This window comes from Bactrocera neohumeralis, chromosome 5 (assembly GCF_024586455.1).
Source record: "Bactrocera neohumeralis isolate Rockhampton chromosome 5, APGP_CSIRO_Bneo_wtdbg2-racon-allhic-juicebox.fasta_v2, whole genome shotgun sequence".
NCBI classification, from domain to species: Eukaryota; Metazoa; Arthropoda; class Insecta; order Diptera; family Tephritidae; genus Bactrocera; species Bactrocera neohumeralis.
The window spans coordinates 49,654,794-49,679,312 of NC_065922.1; the positions used below are offsets into that span (position 1 = coordinate 49,654,794).

Consider the following 24,519-nt stretch of genomic DNA (forward strand, 5'->3'; position numbering starts at 1 on the left):
ATATATACATATATATGCGTGTGTGAGCGTTGCTCTTTCACATCTCCTTTAGTTGTTGCTTATGCCATTTCAAATGTTACGTATACGCCATGTGTACACCTACGCAGGTATTAATGTCACGTATACGCCTCGTTCATTGAATACGAATTCAGGTAAATAGAAATATAGAAACGATGAAAATGCCAACTAGCTGTCAACAATTGTGTTGCCAACATGTCAGACCATACGTCTTAGTCTACTGGCGCTATTATTAAAGGGTGGTGGTCAGATGGCTGTCTATAGTAGTTTGTCCATAGAAGGTTTGTACACTCCGTAGCTCTATATATAAATATTCAAGCAACAGCACTGAATTCATATTTTATTCAAAGGTATATAAAATGAAAGCATAGTGTCATTATTTTTAAGAATTTCTAGAAAAAAATTTCAGAGTATAGATGTTTCATTCGTATGTTAAAAATATTTATTATTTTTTCTTTTGCAAAATTTCACAATATTAAGCCATATGTAAATATATGTTTTTATAATATATTTATGTATACATTTTTTTAATAGTTTGAATACATTATTTTCCGCCATACTGCGTAGAGACAGATTTTTCTCACAAAAAACTTAAGTTATTTTCCTTCTTTCCCAAATGAAAAGATTATAATCTAGCTACAAATTCGGTATTCGAATTTCAATTACTTTTTTGGCACACTTTTACATGTATTTTATGTGCATGCTTAAAGATAAGCCTGTGTTATATTAAAACAGCCAAGCTCTCTGTAATATATGCCCTACAAAGGCCGTAAATAAGTAGGCAGTAGAAAGAAAAAGTGGAAACAGTAAAAATAATAAGAGAGGAGTCCTATAAGGAAGTGGTGGCCATTACTTAGAAGTGAAATTAATATGTCAATCCCTTTAAGCAGTAAAGGAACCTAATGTAATCAAAATAGAACAGAGAAAATCAGTTATGTGAGATGTAACCCGTAGTAAGGACATTGTTGTGGATTAAAAGGCAATTCGCTTTGAGCAAACAAAGTTCCTCCTGTCACACTGAACTTCCTTACCCAAAGTAGGTTTTGAAAACAATCAAAAACGAATTTATATTTATTTTTAGGCAGGCTCTCTTTGTGGTATACAACATTTTCTGTGAAAAAACATTTTTTTTTGGCTGATTGAGTTTGAGATAAAGTCGCCGCTGTGCGTCTATATGAAAAGTGCGGCGCCGGCAATATATTTTGATGTGTTACATAAATTATTTATATTACTGTTCCATTTTTGCCACGTGTCCTGTAATTTTTCCCATAAGAAACCAGCGGGTATTTATGCACGCACTGCCTTCTTACGTTATTATTAAAGTAATGCGTGTTAAATTGAATAGACAAATAAATTAAATTGAAATGCAAATATGCAGATATTTACCGAAATATAAGAGAGCAAAATGTGGCAAAGATGTAAAATGAAAAAGGAACAACGTCTTCGAAGGAAAACTAAAGAATTCATTGCAATACAAGCTAAAATACAAATTGAAAACTAAACGTAATATTGCGTAGTCTATTCGTATTTCTTATCAAACTTCAATTTATTTTTTTTTTTATTTTTATAATGAAATAAGTATTATTTTGGTCGACCACTTTTTGTCATTTTTCCACCAGAGACATTATTCCGTCAGTGTAAAACTTTTCTGGTCTCTCGGCGAAAAACTGCGACAACTAATTTTCACAGTCTTCTCTTGAAGCCAACTTTACTCCATTAAGGGAGTTCTGCACTAACCGAAACAAATGGTTGTCCGATGGTGCAAGGTCAAGGCTATATGGTAGATGCATCAAAACTTCCCAGCCAAGCTCTCCCATTTTTTGGCGAGTCATCAAAAATGTGTGTGGTCTAGCGTTGTCCTGATGGAAGACGAAGCCATTTCTGTTGATCAGTTCTGGTCGTTTTTTCCGATTTCTTGCTTCAATCTCACCAGTTGTTGATAGTACAATATTGAATCAATCGTTCGACCAGGCTGGGGCGGCTCATAGTGGATGATTTCTTTTCCAATCCCATCAAACACTCAGCATAACCTTTCGAAGCGTTATTACTGGCTTTGCGACCATTTGTTGAGCTTCAGCATGCTTGGACCATGATCCTTTTCGCACATTATTGTCGTATTTGATCCACTTTTCGTCTCCTGTTACCATTCGCTTCAGAAACGGTTCGATTTCATTTCGTTTCAGCAAAGAATTGTAGCCAGTCTTTTTCAAATGGTTCAAAACCATTTGATGATGAAATTTAAGTTCCTTAGCGATGTCATGGCTGCTTATGTGACGGTTCTGGTCAATCTTTTCTATAATTTCATCGACTTTTTCAACGATCGGTCGACCAGAGCGAGTGAACTATTGTTGTGTTACACGAACTGATACAGCATCGTCTCCGCAAACTTCGCAAATTTCATTGGTGGCTAACGTGGCATTCTTCCCTTTTTTATATAAAAATTTCAAAATACAGCGAATTTCTTCATTATTTTCACTCATTTTTGAAAAGCTGTAACTTTTTGTCAATTTCCCCGAATTTAATTTTTTTGGTTAAATAAAGCTTAAGATCTCACCTTTCTAACACTATATGATATGACACAATGTGATTGGTTGCACTGGACATATACGATTGACAAAATACGAAAAGACTTTTTCGACTACCCAAATAGAAGTACAAAAGCAAAGTAAATTAAAGTGGTTTTTCACGATATACAATTTTATATAACATAAATAACAAAAAAAAACATGATCATTTTGTAAAAAAAAATATTGATTGAATTCTTCACATTTTTGATAGAAAAATTTTATTGTTTGTTAATATTTATTTTTTATTCTGTTCCCACACACGTATTACATATTTATACATACCAAACCATACTAAAATAAACCAAAACAATATTCCTGGCGTCATTGAATAATTTTTGTTTTTTTCCGACTAAAAAGCAAACGTGATAAATTAGGTCGCCCCTGCCGCCACCGGTAACCATCAGTAGTGAGGATATCACATTCGCAGCTTTGTTCACTATGGCTTCTCCATATCCATGTACAATTGATACAAATACACAAATTTGATTGTATGAGGACGCACACTTATTCATTGTCAATTCACGTCTTTCTGTTATCAAAAGTGTACATACATATGTATTTTTTTGATTTTTTCTTATTTCTTTTAAACTTTGTTCAATGCTGCATAGTCACAAGTTCGAGGCTGCTCACGCGCTTTTTCATAAATATATGTGAACCAAAATATATAGTAGATATACATATGTGCTTATATGCGCGTGGAAGCACGAAATAAAGCAATGTCACAACTACATTTAATATATATATGTATGTATGCGTGTTTGTATAAGAACTCCAAAGGTTTCATCAAATAAGATGAGCCAAATGTGGTTGTATACATTACCATTAGATTGCGTTTTGCTTAACATGCCTCTACATATACATGTGTATAGGCATATCCGGTGCACATGTATGTGTGAGCGTGTGAAAACATACATGTACATGCCTTTAATAATTTATGTTATTCGCTTACAAAATGACAACCGCTTAGTTAATGTTATTGGTTGGTGCACCAACACGCTATTACACACATGCATACATACAGAATTTTAGTATAAATACACTTGCATATATAAATTATTAATTTGCAGAGATTTGCAAAAAATCTTCAATGGCAAATGCCAAGCTTTGTCTCTAACGAACAACAACTGTTAGGCGCGCACAATCATAAATTGTGCACATATGTGTGTGTGTGTGCATTTGGGTTTAAGCGAATGTGTGTTTATAGTGCCGTTATATCGTGTATACATATTTGTTGATCAAAGTTTATAAATAAATTCGCATATAAATACACGGCAAGCATTTGTCAATAGCGGCAACATGTTGTACCGATTTGTAGGCCACTTTTCTTGTCTTTGAGTCCGTGGTCGAGCATGTTTACTTGTTTGTGTTTGGTTTATAAAACACTTATGTGTGATCAGCAGCAAGTGTGCCATCATATTTTTCCTTCCAGTGGCAGCCCAGTAGGAAATTTAAAGTTATTAATTCGTTATTTGCCAGGGTCGCAGCTATATTTCCAGTATTTAAAAAAAAATCATAATAATTATAATAACTTTATTTGTGAAATTATGAAATAAAGTTATGAAAAAAGAGTCTTATTTAGCGATCTCAAGATTTTTTTTAAGAAAAAGTTAGTTCACGGAACAATAAGCAGTAGAATAGACTTCCTTAAGTACGCCGTACCAATATGGTCGTCTGAATGCCGCTTGATGTCCTCCATCGAACATCTGCACAGTGAGGCCGCATGCTCCCAGTTAATGAGCATAATGAATTCCTTTCCAAGCAGTTTCTGCAGAGTGCTTTCGACGAAATTATCCCTGCAGTCACCAGCTTGTGGGGGAAACGCCTTTAGAAGAAATAAGAGGTCCTTCATCAACGACGTCGACCACTTGAAACAATACGCCGACCTGACTTTGGGCGAAACAAACTTCAGGCATGCACTGACCGCCATTCACAGTGGAATCATAAATACGAGTACCTTCACAGACTCAGTGAATGGCGTACTTGGAGTCCCACCACCTCCCATTGCAGACGAAGAGCTCGAGTTGCTACGAGAATCGAGACTGAACCTTGTTCAGCTTCGTTTTGGATATTGTAGCAGGCTAAGAATCAACCCCGACATATCACATATATATCCAGCGTGCAACGAGTCTCCGCATGACACTAGCCACCTACACATCTGGCACCCCTATCCCTATGGTCTGACCCCATCGAACGTTTCCTGGGTCTACCGTTTAATAATCTCGAAGACAACTTATCTGAACCTTACCATCCTAAGGGGGACTAGATAACCGTTGCAACAAAAAAAACTGCCTTCTTACTTATATCCTTTAATAGTATTTTAACATATTTCTAAAAAAGTATTTTATCCGTAAATACTTTCATCTAACAATAATCAAATGAAGACTAGAATAGTCATCAGATAATGATTTTTATGAATCAACGTACATATATCTAATATATAATTATATAATAATAATATAAATAGTTGAAACCTATAGTCAGGATCGTGCTGTCAAACGTTAAGCGCTTTTAACATAAATATCATTCCACTAAAATAGCAAAGAAATATTTCCAACAGGGAGCATTTCATTGCTATTGTATATACATATGGGCGCGTGTAGCGAGCGTGGGATTATTTGCATTTCTGATTTCTATGATTGATTGATTGAAATCAATTCAATGTACTAGCTGCATTTGCGTCAGATTAATTCATTAGCACTATTTTTATACGGCTGAGGTGAAATGACTAATATATTATAGAAAGAACGGTGTTCTGCAACAACAATTGGAAAAACAGGAAATGACGACATTATGTTTTGAATACTTCCAAAGATTGTGGACTAAAGATAAAGTTGTGAACCGTTGGGCAATGGAGGATTTATAGTCACTTCTGATCCATTTCGATGGGTATTGACTCGCTGTAGGTCCCTTCACCGATCCAGCGTTCATCGAGAATGCCGAAAACCGATCAGCCCAAGCGCAGATCGAAGAAAGATAGTTCTGTAGCAACTGCAATGTGAAACCTATTCTATTATAATGACCGAAAGATGAGCTTATACTTCACTGAGAACCATAAAAATAAATGTACTTATATATAAATGGAAGATTAGTAATAGTAGATAAAACCCACGCGTTTGTTTGTGCCGTAAAGGCACTGGGTACAAACAGAGGTTCTATGCCAAGCTAATACCTGGGAGGTTACAACCTGGCCAGCTTTAGATATATAATCAACCTTGTCGCGTTTTATACAGGGCACTGCAGGCTCAGGACGCACTTGTCCAACATGGACATAGTCTTTTGCGCAAACTGCAGGTTTTGCATCAAGAAATTGGAAACTCCAGAACACCTGATTCTAGATTGCTCAGAAATTTAAAGAAGCAGGCTCAAAGCGCTAGGAACCATCTAAGTGGACAGGAATCACCTAACCTCATTCGCGCCCAGCAAGTTCCTGAAATTATTCAAAGTGCTGGACCTTTGCGATTATATGTGATATAGGGGAGAGCACAATAGATCATAAGTCGCAGAACCTCAATTATTTTCTAGATAGGTAGATAGGTAGGTCTATTTACAGGTTCTAACTAAAATTTCAGTTGAAAGTGAATTCATTGGAATTTTAATGACTGAGACGTTGCTCAACACCATAGGGGTCCTCTAAAGTGTGTTGGGATGAACGAGAATCAAAAAAGCAATAAATATTTTTTAATTCCAAGTCAATACCAAAGTCAGGGTTATTTGGAGAAGCTCAAAATTATTTAAGATTGTTTCGCTTGTTGTGTTTTTGGAAAGGTTCGAAAGTTCTACTTTTTCCACTTCGAGTCCATAGGTATTCGGGATTCGAATAATACCTAGTGACATCCACATACTTCAAAAAATAGGTTGGGAAAGTAGCCTTGTAGGTATTGCATTCCTTAGCAGAATTGTCAACTTAGCTTTAAGTACTATTATTTACTAATAGAATAAAATTAAAAAAAAAAATAATAATTCAATTTCACACAACGCAATAAAAGATAAAATGAAAGTATAAAAATATGCAGAAAATAAGGAATTTTTCACACTTTTACACTTTTACACTTAGAATCGGCTAATATTAATTATTTTATAACGTATTAATGAAGGCCGAGTGTCTATTAAGACATCTTCTTCCCCGTGTTAATTATCACTCAACGAATGACTGTTTAATTAATTCATGAGCGGTGCAGCGGTTAATAAAAGCACTTTTACTATTCTATTGACTGACGGCGTAGATCTTGGCGATGTTGAAAAAACAATATCATGACTTATATACTTTTGAAAGAAAACAAGTGCAAGTATTTGTATTTCAATTATTTCATTTGCACTTGTGTGTATGTATGTGTGAGTGAGTGCAGTTAATGGCCGCTGCGCATGACGTGAGGGAATGCTTGGGTGTATATTGAAATTTATTGCTGCAATATCTGGATGAACGCTGCTTATGTAACATACGAGTAGCAGTACATTTGTACGGCAATTTTTCATTTACGAAGTATTTGTAGGAAAATTAGCTGTTGGATATTTGCATGGGTTTCATATAGCATTAGGAATGATAATTAATTATTTTTTAATGAAAATTGCTGATTCTTAGACGATTTCGTTAAAAAGTGGTAAGGATGGATGAAATGTATATCTATACTATGAGGTGCAAGGAAAATTTTGAGAAGCTGTATTTGTCTGAAAAAATCTTTATATATTAATTCTAACTTGTTTCAGAGCAGTTTAAGATTAATATGTCTAAAATAATAACTTTCGAACTCAGTCCAAATCTTCAGAATTGTTGGCTACTTTTCTCTGTTGCTCCCTTCCTCGCGAGTTTAATGGTCAAAATAAGTTGGGAAAAATTCCTAACTGGAAGTAAACCACAGGAAGTTGTGGACTTATACTTCTCACTAAGGAGCTGAGATTAGTGATTATAGCATATATTTTTCTTTAATATAAAAAAATTCAAAAGTTGTCTTTAAGACCCTATAGTTATATAGTTGGCTTCAGAAGACAGCTAACAAAGGATGGGAGAATTAATACGTCGAGATCTCTTGCCATCTCTCTAACACTTGTCTAAGGATTTTCAAGCACCATATTCTTAACTTTTTTAATATTTTCATCATTTGAATGTTGAAGAGGTTGAAGGTAGTCCGGAACATGTCTTCTACGACCTTTGGACCCGTAATCTTGTGTTTTCGATAAAACGGAGTCAGAAACTTCGTGCCAAAGTTAGTATACCATTTTAAGGGTAAAAAAGTAACATTTAAAATATTTAATTTTTATTCACGTGTTTATTATATTTGTTTTCTAAGCACAATACTAAAAATTCTCCGAAAAATTGTAAATCCAGTAAATGTTACTAGCAAGAGAAATAGTCAAATTTAGATTTGTATTAAAATTGTTCTTAATGAATTGGAATAAGCATTTAAATGAGTTCAAAATGTGTAAATATTTATATTTCGAAAGAAAAATAAACTACAATAATAAATTAAGGTAAACAATTAAACACCTAATAACGATCAAATAAACACTTCAAGCAAACAATAAGCAATAAAATGTGCAGCAGGTATTACTTATATTTAAGCTAAATGTGTGCGATATGCATTTGGAGAAAATTATTTCGAGATGCAGATGGTTTTTGTGCGAAAGACGAATATTATTCGACATAAAATGTAATTTTCAGCAAACTAATATTTATAGCGGCTATCGAACCTGTGACCAACGCAATTGTATTTATATACAAGCATACTTATTAATATTTAGGCTTAATTTATTAAGTTAAACAGCGTAAAATAAAGAAATGAAAGTAAAATTACTACCACCTTGAAAACCATACAGCCACAATCAGACACTGCGTATGAGTAACCAAATCACGCGGTCTTCAACAGACAATCGCTCTGCTTACCCGTTTACCCAAAAATTTGCTTATAAATATTTGTGATTTTTTCTGTAATAAATATCTTAAATTTTATTGTATTTAATTTAACAGTATTTTTATACTTTTATTATTTGCGCTTGTCGACTTTAAACTGGCTGAAGGCCAATTTGTGCGCGTATTAATACCAAATACCATTCAAAATTCTTGATATATTTGATGTGTTGGCATATAGAAATACAGTTGCATTTATAAAGATTAAACGCCATACAGATAGATATCATTTCTGACGTACTCATTGAAATGCTGCCATTTTTCATTCAGATTTACGTGTGTTGTTGATGGCAGCGATCAGCCGCCGTCGCTCTATGTAAGCGTATACTATATAAATATGTACCTATACTATATAATAATATAAAATGCCAACTTAAATAAATATTAAAACAGAACAATAAATGCGTCTGCTTGTTTTTCGCTGTCGATCTTTGTCTTAATTTGTATAAATTAAAATATTAACAAGTGTTGCGCTAGATTTTGTCAATTTAGAATGCATGTAATTTAAATAGGAAATGCCATAAAATCCACTGAACCGTTGTTGCTATAAATGTTTGCTTTATAAATCATATAAATTAGAACACATAAGTTATAGAAAAAAATAAGTTATGAACAGCTGTGTTGAGCGACATAAATTTTTTATCCGCAAATGGTATATTTGAAAGATATTTAAGGAATTTTTATTTTAATTTAGAGTAAAAATACCAAATATAAATACATACAACACAGGTATGTGAAGGACGGTTTTTTGTTATGTGTAAAATAGTAATTTTCATACTTCAACTGGAATCTTCTAGTCGATACCCTTTCTTACTCTCTCAGAGTAATATAACGTTTTAGGTGAGCTTTGGAATTAAATTACTTTGACTTAGCTACTGTGCTGTAGTTGAAGAAAAGATCCCAGCTATAAATGTACAACTCACATTTTAAAAGTCACTATTGCGTGGCTTAATACGAATTACCTTAACCTTAAAAAATTCTGCAAGACTTAGCGATTTACTGGAAGCGTTAATACTGTACAACGGCTGATATATAGTTATATATTATTTAACTGGGCTGAGTGGACTATTGAGAGATAAAGTCCACATTCCACAAATAATATAAAGAATCGATAAATTGATCACATTGTCCATCTCAGTATGTTGTATGCATAGCAAAATATAATGATGAGGCAATTTAAATAGAGAAGGTACCATCTTCTACCATCTTTCTACAGGATGGACAAGGAAGCACAGAAAATGGGTCAGGCAATGAACGAGAGCAAGACGAAATATCTCCTGTCATTAAACAAACAGTCGTCGCACTCGCGACTTGGCTCTCACGTCACTGTTGACAGTCATAACTTTGAAGTTGTAGATAATTTCGTCTATCTTGGAACCAGCGTAAACACCTCTCTAAGTCGCTCATAATTCCCGTCCTGCTATATGGTGCAGAGGCTTGGGCGATGACAACAACCGATGAGTCGGCCTTATGAGTTTTCGAGAGAAAAATTCTGCGAAAGATTTATGTTCCTTTGCGCATTGGCCACGGCGAATATCGCATTCGATGGAACGATGAGCTGTTAGAGATATACGACGACATCGACATAGTTTAGCGAATTAAAAGACAGCGGCTACGCTGGCTAGGTCATGTTGTCCGGATGGATGAAAACACTCCAGCTCTGAAAGTATTCGACGCAGTACCCGCCGGGGGAAGCAGAGGAAGAGGAAGACCTCCACTCCGTTGGAAGGACCAAGTGGAGAAGAACCTGGCATCGCTTGGAATATCCAATTGGCGCCACGTAGCGAAAAGAAGAAACGACTGGCGCGCTGTTGTTAACTCGGCTATAATCGCGTAAGCGGTGTCTACGCCAATTAAGAAGAAGAAGAATTTAACCGAAACTGAACTAACTAAAATTTACAAAGTTCAGCGCATAAAAACTCTATTTGAGCATAAATGTGTTAAGGGAAGTATAGCCTTCTGCTCTGAAAGCATTCAAACCTCTACCAGCTGTTGGTAGGAAATGATAAAAGACCCGACTCTTTGTTGAAAGGTGAAATGGTAAATGATTTTTTACATTTGTTGTTTCTAAATAGATCTAATTGACCTTTTAACCGTTTGAGATAATGTGTGAAGTGAGATGTCTTTTATAATAACTCATTGCTTCAAGCTTCAAATGATTTCCATAATTATATATTCAACTTTATCCGAGCTTCAAATTCTACCGTCGCCACAGATATCAATCATAATCTCTTTAAAAAAGATGTATTTTTATTGACTCGTGCATACATACCACAATCACTAGTGCCCGCATATGTACACATATATATACATATACTTATATAAAAAGTGATCCATCTCGAGGTTCCCAACTTGTTTAAAGGAAAAACACAGAAACTTCAAATTTAATGGGGAATGTTTATTATCACTCGAAAGAACATTTTTTGACATTTATTTTTTTGAAGATTTTCTCTTTCAAATGTTGGCCTTGGCTACTTCTGAGATGGTCCATCCGCTGAGTCAAATTTTTGATGCCTCGTTCAAGCATTTCGACTGGTAACTGGCGAATGACACGCGAGTCACGTAGCCTAACATAACAGTCTGGCAACAATCCTCCACTAACCTCATTACGATGTATGTATATACCACGACCTTGGTTGCGAATCGATCGGCCCAAAACTGGGAATTATCTGCTCACCCAAGTGTTCTCTCAATAAATCCACCCTTTATAAAAATTTATTATATATGTATACGTTCATAGCATAGTTCTCGCAGACAGTGATAAATTATACACACTCTGCAGGCCGTCAGCGACAAAGCTATTAATACTGTCACAGCAACGATCAACACACTGATGATGAGCACTTATTCGTTTAATTGTAAATTCTTATAGAAGAAGCATTAATTGAAATGTATCACTCGCCTTAATAATTTTCAATTTACGTTAATATGGTGCATACCTAATAATTTTGCAGTTCACAAAAAGTCGGCAAATATTTACAGCGCGCAGACAATTAAAATGTGTTGTCGCAATAATTTTGTAGAGTAACAGACATTAGTGTGAAAATTTCATTTGAATCGGGAGAGTGACAGAGACAAATGAATTTAGATTTGAGCTTGGAAGTAACGCCTGTGAGAGTGAAAGCTAACGCTAGCAGTATTTGAGAAAAAAGAATAAAGCTGGTGTTAGATTCAAATGTAGGTATAAGGGCGTAAAAGTTTGTGGTCCTAGCTATTATTCGATTTAGAGTTCTCCAGATTTTAAATAGCCTTTTAACTAAGAGATAAATTGAGATTTATAGCGCTTTCTGAGAAATACTTGATTTAATTTTTTAAAGAATTATTGCCATAGTAAGCATAATTGAAATCATTGGATAAAAGTGTGGTTGTGTTCCAATTACGTAGACCTGTCCGTCATGGAACGGATCTCTGTTCGTTCGGATGATATCGGTGAATGCTTAAACTAACGGATTTTTCAATAAATCAAAAGTTTTTTTTTAAATAAAACCAAAGCAGATTAGGATATCAATGAAATCCTTTATTCCTGTGAAAGTACATTCGATGCCGTTATGTATGGAATTCGATTTATTTTACATGGCCACCACGGGCATCCTTGCAGAAGTCCAGACACTGAACCCATTTTTCGACGGTTTTCAAGCATAAATCGGCCGATACTGCTGCAATTTCATGTTCGATATTCGTACAAGGTTCAACAATCGACGTTGGCTTGTTGACATAGACCGTAGACTTGACGTTGCCCGCAGGAAATATGTAGTCTAACGGTGTCAAGTAGACGGCCAATTGACTGGACCATTTCGTGAGATAACATGTTCACCAAACTTGGTTTTCAATAAATCGATTGTGACATTCGCTGTGTGGCTTGTGGCGCCGTCCTGTTGGAACCACATATTGTCCAAGTCCATATCATCCGATTGGGGCCAAAAATATACGGTTATCATTGAGTGGTAGCGATTCCCATTCACAGTAACTTTTCGGACTTGATCATCACGGAAGAAATACGGCTCAGTGACGCCGCTGGCCAATAAACCACACCAAACCGTAATTTTTTCGGTTTACAATGGTGACTCATAGAGTACGTGTGGATTGCTGCCTGACCAATAACGCATATTTTGCTTATTGAGGAAACCATTCAGCCAGATATGAGCCTCATCGCTGAAAATGATTTTTCAATGAAAAACCGGACAATTTTCAAGTTGTTGCTCAGACCAATTGACGAATATACGACGATTCTGGTGGTCTAGCGGCTTCAGTTCTTGCGTCAATTTGATCTTCTAAGGTTGTGGGCCAAGATCTTTTCGCAAATTCGCCACAACGACGTCACAGGGATGCCCAACGCTTCAGAACGTGAGAGACTGATTTGGGTCTTCCTCAATTGATGCGCTAGCGACAGCAATATTCTCGACACTACGGCCACTTCTTTGTCTCACTGGTACGAGAACATTTTGTACTGGGCCTGTGGATTCAAATTTTTCCACTAGACGCTCAATTATTGATCTGACAGGACGATTATGACGACCATAGATTGGACGTAGCGCTCTTAAAGTTGAGGTCACTGACAGGGTAGTAAATTTTCGACTCGTTGTTGGATTGTATATCTTTCCATGATGAAATGGCAAACATTTATGTATGTACATAATATTTCGCTGCTACGTAATTGGGCATTGCTTTTCATTTGAATGGCTATACATTGCGCTCGGTTTCAAATAAATATTTATAACACGTTCGAAAATTTTAAGTCTGTCAACTATTTTTGTATATAATATGCAAAAATTAATAAAGATATAAATAGTTTTGTGTACCACTTAAATTAAGCTTACAAGAACGCCGAAAGTTGTCTGACTCTCGTTGCAGATTCGAAGCGGAAAAGGGTGATTCATGCATAAAATAGCTACAGTTAGTACGAAAACAAAAATAACGTATACCGATTTCCAAACAAAGTTTTTATGAGAATTTGTGTGCACAACTGTACAACTGACAAATAATTGATGAGCCCTAAGTTCTTAAGCATTTCTAAGATATTAATGTTGGGCTTATCATCTACATATCGTCACCTGAAATGCAAAATAACGTAACAACATTTTCGGAAATTTACAGTGACATGAATGAAACACGAAATAAAATGGAACATGATTGAAAAAAAACTTTTAATATCGGTTAAAAATGGTTTATATCTGAGCGCAGAACCTGAAAATGTTGGACATATGTAATATTATTTATGCAATTTGAAGTAGTGGATCTTAATCAATTAGACACTCAATTTCGAATTTTTTGATGATACGTTATTTTGCATTTCAGGTGACGATATGTATGTTTTTTACAATAAAAAAAAAATCTATAACTCTCGTTTTTATTAAACCTATAAATTCATGAAAATATACCCAGAGAGTTCTATAATAAATTGAAAATATTTCTGAGCATCATGCGTCATGACAGACGCACAATGTAACCAAGCTAAGTGATATGAATAAAAATTGCACTTGTGGGCAATACGCAACAATAATGCGGGCATTTGTACGCTATTTATATAAACGCCCGTATAATAGTCGGTTTGCCATGGGAGCTGTGTGCCTGTTGCAATGTCAATGTCGACCGCAGGCAATAAGATGCAGTGAATGGCGTCTTTGCGCCATGGCCATGCAACGTGGATGCATTGGATAAAAAAGATAAAAAAGCATTTATTCGCATGTGCACACAAACATATAAATAAATGCACATAAATGCTGTTATTATGAATGTGAATGTTTAGGGGGAGAACTGCAATTAAGGCGCGCCTACATGCGTTAGCACAAAACTATGCATTCATATGCCGATGGCAAGTATGTGGTTAACTTGTCATTTGCAAAGTAATGCTTAACATTTTGTGTGCGCAAAATGAAGGCCATTCAAAAGCAGGAAGCATAAAATTCGCTTCAAATCCATAAAAAATGATTGCTTACCATATTTTTGAGTGGTTAAATTTTGTTGCGGCGCCGCAGATACCGATTTCGGCGTGCGTTTGCCAGAATTTGAAAGGAAAAGTGGCGTTGCGGCGGTCGATGGAAACTACAATTTCGACAATACATAAATATACCGATCTATCCATATACGTACAGCTTTTATCATGTGATTTAATTTGCGCCGCACAATCTTACTCACAGTTCCAACGCAGCGTCAAAGTTTGCTTTGCTAATTCTTTCCTCCGTCTAAATATTCATAACCTTGACATTGGTGGCCCTACTAGCGGCACAACAAGGTAAGGAAATAAATATATTTTCTAAATCGAATAGCTAATTTGAAGATTTCTGAACTTTCATTTCTATAAATATTTGCTTTGAAAACAAAATTTTAATTTTTTCTAAAATATCAAAAAGTAATAACAATAATTTTAATAAATCTATCACTAAAATCTTTAAATACAATTAACCAAAAAAAGATGCGACTCACATATACAAATATTGCGCCAGACCATGTGACACTGCTTGCTGCCGCGTCGTCAGTGACGTCAATTTGCTGTGAATATTGAGCGCCTATCTAAATGATTTTTTGTACACTTCTTTGCTAATTTCGATTTTCGTATTGTATTACTAGCAGCATCCGCCGGCTGTGGCGTATATTCTACATGGTTTTTATGAGCAATATATTTAAAAGACTTTTTAATAATTTTTGAACACAATTAAAAAAGGAGAGATACAACTTTTGTTTTAGCAATTAGTAGGTTAATTTTCAATCGAAAACTGTTGGCCGCGGCTACGTCTCAGATGGCCATTTATTAAGAGCAATTTTCGATGACTAGTTCGAGCATTTCGACTGGTCACTGGCGAATGACACGCCTGATGTTTTGCTCCAATTTCTGAATCGAAGCGGGATTGCCCCCAAATACTTTAGACTTTATATATCCTCACAGGAAAAAGTCTAATGGTGTGATATCACACGATCGTGATGGCCAATCGGCCTGCCCAAAACGTGAAATTATCTGCTCACCGAAGTGTTCTCTTAATAAATTCATTAGTTGATGCGATGTGTGGGAAGTGGCGCCGTCTTGTTAAGCCCAAATCTCGTCGAGATCACGAGCTTCAATTTCAGGCATTAAATAGTAGGTTATCATGGCATGAAAGCGGTCGCCATTGACGTCTACTTTTCCACCGGCATCATTTTTGAAGATATATAGACCGATGGTTCCACTGGCCCATTAACCACACCAAACCATTGAGCTTTCTGTCATATGCACAGAACTCTTCAGGTTGCTCTTCGTGAATTTTCGTTTACGTACCCATAACCAAAATTGGCCTCAAAATGAAAAACGATTTTCAAGAGCTGTTCCATTCGTTGTCTGAGTTGCTGGGAACGGCAATCGATTCTCCACGATTAGATATATTGCATTCTTTTCGGTCGAATAATATGCCATAATGAATGCTAGATCTCAAGATGGGTGATGGTGTTGGGAATAGTACGCTCAGAGGGCCGATTATTTTGACCATTACTAGAGCGAAGCGTGCGAAACACATTCTTTACAGAACGTGAATTTTCGTAATAAAGTTGAACGATTTGTAAACGTTGTTCGGGCGCATGTCTTTAATTTGGACATTTAACATGACGAAAGCTTTATTGGGTTCGAGAGACTACAACAGTGTAATTTACTGTAATCTGAAGCGAAAGTAAACATTTTGGAACCCGTAATCTGTGTTTTTGTTAGTCCAAATGTTGTTATGGAAAGATTTGGCTTTGTGCATAAGCCGGACGAGTGGCATTTGTTCATAGACTCCTCAAAAATAAGTTTGAAAACGGTTTTGCTTCATAATGGCAACAAAAGTCCTTCTATTCCTCTAGCGCTTGCAGTTTACATGAAAGAAACATACGAAAGTATGTCACAGATTCTAAATTCAATAAACTATGAGGCTCAAAAGTGGCGTATATTTGGTAACCTAAAAGTCATAGGATTGTTATTAAGACTTCAGGGCGGATTTACTAGGTATTACTAGGTACTCTGTAACACAAAATCTGTACGTGACGGAAATATTTTGAACTCAAATTCGTAATAAGGACACCTCAAATACCTCCTTAACACATCAGTCGCAAATTTTTCCTTCAGATTTGTTGAGTAGTGTTACTTGCACTACTTCTCAAATACAAATTTTTTAAGAACAGTTAGCAAGTGCCACGCAACAGCTGGTGAGCAAAAAACTACCAGTTATACTAAACTCGGGTATAACGGGTATACTAAACTCGGGTAGATGTTATCTAACTTATTCGTCCGTTGGCAAATTATGTCTGGATATATTAAATATATAAATACATACATACTATATGTATGTGCCAATGTTTTCAGTAAATTCATGTGATAAATATTATTAAAAAATAAAATAAAATAAATAATGTTGCTTTGTAGTTGCAGTTTAATATGTATATGGATGCTTAAATAAGTGTTGGTATATTCATATACCAACATATATATATATATATATATATTTGTCTGAACACTTTCCTATAAGTATCCAAAATAAAAAAAAAACCAAAAATAATTTAATGTTTTGGCTGGCAATTGGTTTAATTTGTTGCTGTTCGCGTGTCATGTGCATGATTGTGCCTTTTTATTGTTGCTTTTTTAGAAGTTAATTATAGTATACGAAAATGCTATAAATTTGTAGCAACTTGAATTGAAATGCTTTGTTAAAAATAATAAATTATTTAAGAGTATAATAGAATAACCGAAAATGGCAAAATTTTATTATTAATTTAGGTCAAAGTCGAGGTTTCATTGAGTGGCTGAAAATTAGCGTGGCTTCGGAAAAAACAACAAAAGAGAATATTTTTTTGTCAATAGTCATAGTGGTTGTATATTTCTCCTCAGTGATTTGGTGGGTACGAATTTGTTCATGATTGTGCCTGATTTAAAGACAGCAGGGGAAGAAAACAGTTGATTGCTTCTTCTGGCTGTGAAGCCTATCTGAAACTATCTGACTCTCCAGGTGCACGGAGACAACTGACCAGCCGCTCGTTCGTTAGCTAGGAACGCTATCTACCGAATCCAGTCGGTGCGCGCATACTCCGAAGTACAGTCGCGGCAGAAGAAAATCAGTCCTATTACTTTCCGAACAAACCCTGTATACTACATGCTTTGAAAGAGATGTCTAATAACATGAGTGGCATACAAAATAAATCTCTCCGGAGTTTTGAAGACAAAAATTGATCAAACGTAAACATAATGAACTCAGAAAGAAAAAAGACATTGTGGCTTTGTTTACAAAGTTGTGAGAGAACCAACAGAAGTATTTCAATGATAACTTGTCGGAATTGATAAGAAACATCTCCCGCTGTAATCTTCAGCTCAAAATAAAACAAGGATGAAGTAAGGAAGGCAATGGCAAACAGCCCAACAGAAAATAATGTGCAAAACGAGCTCTGAAGACGAAGAAAAGAGTACCGATTTTCTTTTAAGTAGTATCTCTATATATTGTATATTTTATACTCTCTATAGATTTTATATTATTTACTTAGAGTTAAAGTAAATAGACGCTTGCATTTCCATAGTAGAGTCGATGTTTGGAAGTTATTTTTCTTCAAAATTCTTTGTTCTGCATTTTTCATTCTTTGAGTATATAAATATATTTAAAAGTATAATTGTATACTTTTTCTTCGTGTTGGCCTTTATTAATACTCCTCGTTTCTTAATTTGACGTCAACATTCTAATGACAGTTTTCACGTACCACATGATTATTTACTGCAGTCACTTTCCATAACTGGCATAATAGATATATACGAACTTATGTAAACGTGCGCAAAATATTAAGAAAGATGGTTATCGCAATTAGTGCAAATTGCTAAGAACACACAAAGAGGAAAATGCAAGAAAACTAAACCGCGAGATGCAGAGACGTACGCAAAATGCAATAATATTAAAAAAGATATCATTAGCATTTTTCCTCTTTATTGGCGTGAACACCGCTTACGCGACAGACAGGTCCTTTCCGCCTGGTGTTTCCAACGTGGATTGGGCTGAGCACATTTAAATACCAATCGCTGGGCATGCTTTCGTCCCACCATATTTTACAAAGAAGCTGATGTATGCTCCTTATCAGTTTTTCGCCGCCGTATTAGATCAGCTCGGCCGGCAGTCCATCGGTACCCGCCGCTTTGATGTCCTTTAGACGGTAATTGCTATTCGAATTTCTTTATGGTCGGGCAATGGAAGGTCCGCTCCATCGTCATCGATTATGGTATCGGGTTCACCATCTCCAGCCGTTATGCCTTCACTGGCATTCAGCAGGCTGCAGAAGTGTTCCTCCATAATTTCCGTATGCTCTGGGCATCAGTCACTAGAACACCTCTGGGGGCTCTACATGAGTATGCTCCGGTTAATCATTAGCATTACACCAATGGAAAAAGCTGCTTTCGCTTTATAAGAATATAAACAGAGGCGAATCGAACAAACAACTGATATAAAATCAATAAACTGTCATGTTGAAATAGAACAAGTAAGGAAGGGCTAAGTTCGGGTGTCACCGAACATTTTATACTCTCGCATGATAAAGTGATTTCATTATCTGTCATTTACATATTTTTCAAATACCGTATTTGTGTAAAGTTTTATTCCGCTATCATCATTGGTTCCTAATGTATATATCATACAGAGAAGGCGTCAGATGGAATTCAAAATAGCGTTATATTGGAAGAAGACGTGGTTGTGAACCATTTCACCCATATTTCGTACATGTCATCAGGGTGTTAAGAAAATATTATGTACCGAATTTCATTGAAATCGGTATAGTAGTTCCTGTGATATGGTTTTTGGTCCATAAGTGGGCGACGCCACATCCATTTTCAATAAAAAAAAGCCTGGGTGCAGCTTCCTTCTGCCATTTCTTCCGTAAAATTGAGTGTTTCTGACATTTTTTTTGTTAGACGGTTAACGCACTTTTAGTGATTTTAAACATAACCTTTGTATGGAAGGTGGGCGTGGTTATTATCCGATTTCTTCCATTTTTGAACTGTATATATGGAAATGCCTGAAGGAAACGACTCTATAGAGTTTGGTTGACATAGCTATAGTAGTTTCCGAGATATGTATGTAAAAAAGTGGGGGCGGGGCCACGCCCACTTTTCCAAAAATATTACGTCCAAATATGCCCCTCCCTAATGCGATCCTTTGTGCCAAATTTCACTTTAATATCTTTATTTATGGCTTAGTTATGACACTTTATAGGTTTTCGGTTTTCGCCATTTTGTAGGCGTGGCAGTGGGCCGTTTTTGCCCATCTTCGAACTTAACCTTCTTATGGAGCCAAGAAATACGTGTACCAAGTTTCATCATGATATCTCAGTTTTTACTCAAGTTACAGCTTGCACGGACGGACGGACAGACAGACAGACATCCGGATTTCAACTCTACTCGTCACCCTGATCACTTTGGTATATATAACCCTATATCTGACTCTTTTAGTTTTAAAACTTACAAACAACCGTTATGTGAACAAAACTATAATACTCTCCTTAGCAACTTTGTTGCGAGAGTATAAAAACGGTGGAAAGTGTTAGGTTGATTAGTTGGAGACGGCTAATATTCGAGTACTACCTCAAAAACTTCTCAAAGTTTCTTGCGCCCCTCTTTCACAAAACTTTTTTGCGTCACTGTTGGCACTTTTGTGGCGATTTGTAACCAGACCAGCCAGACTGATGAGCTATTAAGCAAAAAAAAGTGTTAATGACTTGCACATGTTTTTGACAAGGAGGGGGTGGTGAAATGATTTGCCAAATTTGAAGTACCTAAATATGTAATAGAAAAAGTGACAAACTGTGATCAATTTCCCATAAATCAACTCGCGTAAATTTATTGCAAGTTTCAGTAATTTATGAACTCGCAAGTGGAATGCTTTTCTGAAATTTGTTTATGACCTATTATTTGATTGGCATTGAACAGACTGTTTGGATTTTTGAAGGTTGCGTATTGATTTTTAGTATATATAGATTCACTTGGCTGGTCTTTCTCCTTCGAATGTTATACTGGAGGTATCTACAACTCTGTCACCCCCCACTAAATATTTTCAGAGGCATCTAGAGGGCAGGAAATTTCAGCAAAATCATTTAAACTTCTTTAGAGGCAATAAGAACTAAACATTTTATATGAGTAAAGAAAGAAATTATCAGAAGCAATGACGAAATACTATTTCGATTGCAAAAAAAAAAAATAAATACATAAATATCAAACTAACGGACGTCATAGCAAAATGATAAAATTTTGATAAAAGTCGCAAAACAGTAAATTGAATGACAAGTGGGTGTACATACACAAATATATACATATGTACATGTATGAATATGTAGAGCAAAAATACCGCGTGACTAAGGAGAATTCGAAAAAAAAAATAAAAATGCAAATGCCCACGCTTTAATTTTGACGTCGAGAATTAGCTTTTCTTATTGACACATTGGAGGCATACGCAGATACACATGCGTGTGTTTGTGTGCTACTTAATTTAACACTTACGAAGGCGATCATATGTATGTATATGGTATTTAAGATAATTTTGCATAAAGTCGGTGGAAAGAAAAATAAAAGAATTAACCACCGCTTACAGACACATAATCATGGTTACTAGACTCATTTATGCTATTTTTATATAGAGCGTGAGAAATAATTTATTTTTACTAAAAATACCTTTAATGTATTTGTTGTAAATTATCGTCACTTTTATCTGCTTATCTTAAATACCGAAACCGACGTTATCTTAATGCTGGGCTCAATGCATCGGCTATAATACTCAGGTCTACAGTGAATCATTTTTGTGCTTCTCACTTGATTGTTTATGAGCTTATACCACAGTACAATGTATGTGATGTAGTTGTATGGCGAATGGTTTGTGATGATTCTATAGAGACATTCCAAAGTAAACAGGACTTAAAAAAAAACAGAACAAATGGTTTTTTGGCAAAATCAATTTATTTTATTAAAAATAGTCTCCTTCTGCTTCAATACAGCTTTTTGGACGGTCCAAAAGCATGTCGAACTTCTGTTTTAGCTCGTATGCCGCTGCAAGCCTTTTGAATGGCCTCTACGTCTGCATAACGCTTTCCTTTCATGGGCAAATGCATTTTTCCGAAAAAGAAGAAGTCGCACGGTGCCATATCAGGTGACTACGGTGAGTGGTTAATGGTTAAAGTGTGATTTTTGGTCTAATAGTCGTCCTTCGAATGTTGGATTCTGAGCAATTTTTGGTCGTCAGTCAATTTGTGCGGAACAAACCGTGAACACACCTTTCGTAAGCCCAAATGTTTGGTCAAAATGCGATAAATCGATGTTTTGGAGATGTTCAATTCCATTTCCATGAATTTCAATGATGATTTCGGCTGATTTTTGATGAATTCACGCACAGATTCGACGGAATTTCCGGTGATCACGAATTTTGATTGGCACACATGTTGATCGTCATTACGGGATAGGCAATCATCGCCATAAACTTGTTTCGGTAAAAGTTTTACCAATTTTAAAACAATATTTAATGTTGGCTCTTTGTTCGAAGCTCATTTTTGCACCGATAACACAGACATACTGACACTTAAAACGCAATAACTTCACTTTCAATCACTAAAATGTCATGAAATTCTCACTGGACAATCGATAATAGATTCTAACGCACTGACATGTAGATGGCGCCACCAGGGGGCGCTAGATTCAGAAAGTTTGCTTTACCTGTTTACTTTGGAACGCATCTTGTAGATTATATCATGTGGGTATATATAATATGCATTGCTGTTCGAATTTACCTCTATCTTTTTTGGCATATAGATAATTATATAGAGACACAAGCATATGTGCCTTATCTTAGACTTTTTTCATTACACCGTAATTCATTATTATAATTTCCCTTCTGACGCTTTTAATGAGAGTGAGAATAAACAAATCAAAATATTAATTATTAATGCGGGTGTGTAGTTGAAATGTAAATATTATGCTCTTCACAGGTGCACAAACTTTTGTTTATATGTATGTATGTATATTTATAAGTGCAAAAAATGAAAAAAATTATACATTTTTCAACAAACACTAATTATGAATATTCTGTTGAATGAGTTGAATTTTGAGTAGCACTTCTGAATGAAATAAGTAAACAGTTGAGTGGGAAAGTATAAGTATTAAATAAAAATAAAAGTAAAAGAGTCTTAGTAAAACTATTTATAGTTTTCATAAATATTATGTTTGGTTGAAATTTTGTATAGTGATGGAAATATAAGATCATGTAAATGTTTTGAAAATATTCAAAAGTAGTTCTTAAGTGGTTTATGCGTTTACGGGTTTCAAAAAATCGAATTTATTATTGTTTTAATAAATTCTACAACACCTCTAGAATGTTGTCCTAAATTTTCAAGTTGATCCGAGCAATAGTTGCGGAGGTACAGCCTTGAGAACTTGTGCGTTTGAGGCCAGCTAGGCTAAGTGCGCCGTCTTCAAACGCGTTTTTCTTGAAACTGTATTTTTGAAGTCGGTTGGCAAGATATCATCTCGAGAACTCAACCGATCTTCGTGAAATATTACATAGGTCTTTGAGATACAGTTCTTAAAGACTTTTTTTTCGTTTATAACTATTTGAAAAAAAAATATTGCGAAATTATAGCCGAGATTTTAATTTTTTTGTAAAAATGTCTCCCAAAAGTCATTTAAATTTTTTTTTCGGGCGGATTTTCCGAGGGACTACAGGAAATGACGTCGCAATGGCCGAGTTTAAAATATTTTTTTTTTTCAAAATTTCAGAATTTCTTTGTTAATAATGCATGTTTGTAACAATAAAAAATTCTAAAAAAAAATACTTAAAAAAGGTTGTTTTGTACCCCCTTAACACCTTCATGGGGCTCAGCTAGTATTTAAAAAATTTTCATATCACTCAACCAAAATAATGAATCTCTCCCAGAGTTTCTGTTAGAATCCTCTCAGGCGCGCTAGAATCGATTTATTTTTTAAAATGTATGGATTTAGCGCTAAAAGTCATACAGTTCGTTAGATTTTTTATTTTCTAGTTAAAATAATTCGCTTTATATCTCATGAAGTAGTCAGCAAGATATTTTAAAATATAATTAGCATCAGTATGGTTCTCCGTATAAACTTAATTTCTCTAAAACCTTAATACTTACGAAATTATAAAGTTTATGATAAATTAGACTAAAGTGTGACTGTTTTCTTCCATCATAAGTTAGAGATTTCATTACCCATTTTAAGGTATTGTTTTACCAGTTAAAAAAGTGATTTTCATGCAATCCAACTTTTCATTAGAATCGCGAATTACACTTCCTTGCTTTTCTAGCTAATACTTCTCTGAAGCTCGAACCTGTTGCACACACCTACTATATATTCGGTTAGGTTTCGGTTGCGTTGTGATAGCGAACGCTTTCAGGCAATGCGAATGTTGGACACTTACCCTCATTTGACCACAGATAAACTTAGGAAAGCACGAAATGGAATTCACGAGTTTATTGCAATTATAAGTAGTTGACTTATCAAACTACCTTCGTGCTTTACCAATATTTTCTATTTGAAACTATTTTGTCTTAGTCACAAACAAAACGTGTCTGTTTTCAGCATTAGATTTAGATTTCGTATTTATGTTTTTAGTAGCAAAATAATTAGCGAATATGAATAACAAATCTCGAAGCAAATCGAAGCACAGTATGTTTACGATGTAGTAAGCAGAAACCAATATTGGCGTAAGGAATTTATTTACAGTGCAAACAAAGTTCGCCAGTCTGTGGAATATGAGCGCGGACATGTGAATTGATTTATGTATGCGCCATATAATATATAGAAATCTATATGTTGCCATGCTATAATATTTTATGTGTCTGAAATTGTTGTTGTATATGAAGTATATAATTACATATAAACAATAAAAACGATTAATTCCCAATTAAAGAGTAGTTATGTAGAAATTCACTCAAAATGTTCAATTGGATTGCATATAGGGCATATGAAAAGTACTCATACTAAGACTCACTCATTTACTCAAATTGGAAAATGTGAAGAAGCGGCTACATACTGCTGGTACTCGTGTGTAAATATTTGTAGTAAAT

At 35.2% G+C, this 24,519-nt stretch overlaps 1 protein-coding gene across 1 annotated transcript in view; it reads left to right on the forward strand.

The window, feature by feature from the left end:
- LOC126760524 (b(0,+)-type amino acid transporter 1) overlaps window positions 1-24,519 on the forward strand; it is a 67,267-nt gene that overhangs the window by 21,213 nt on the left and 21,535 nt on the right. The window lies entirely within an intron of this gene.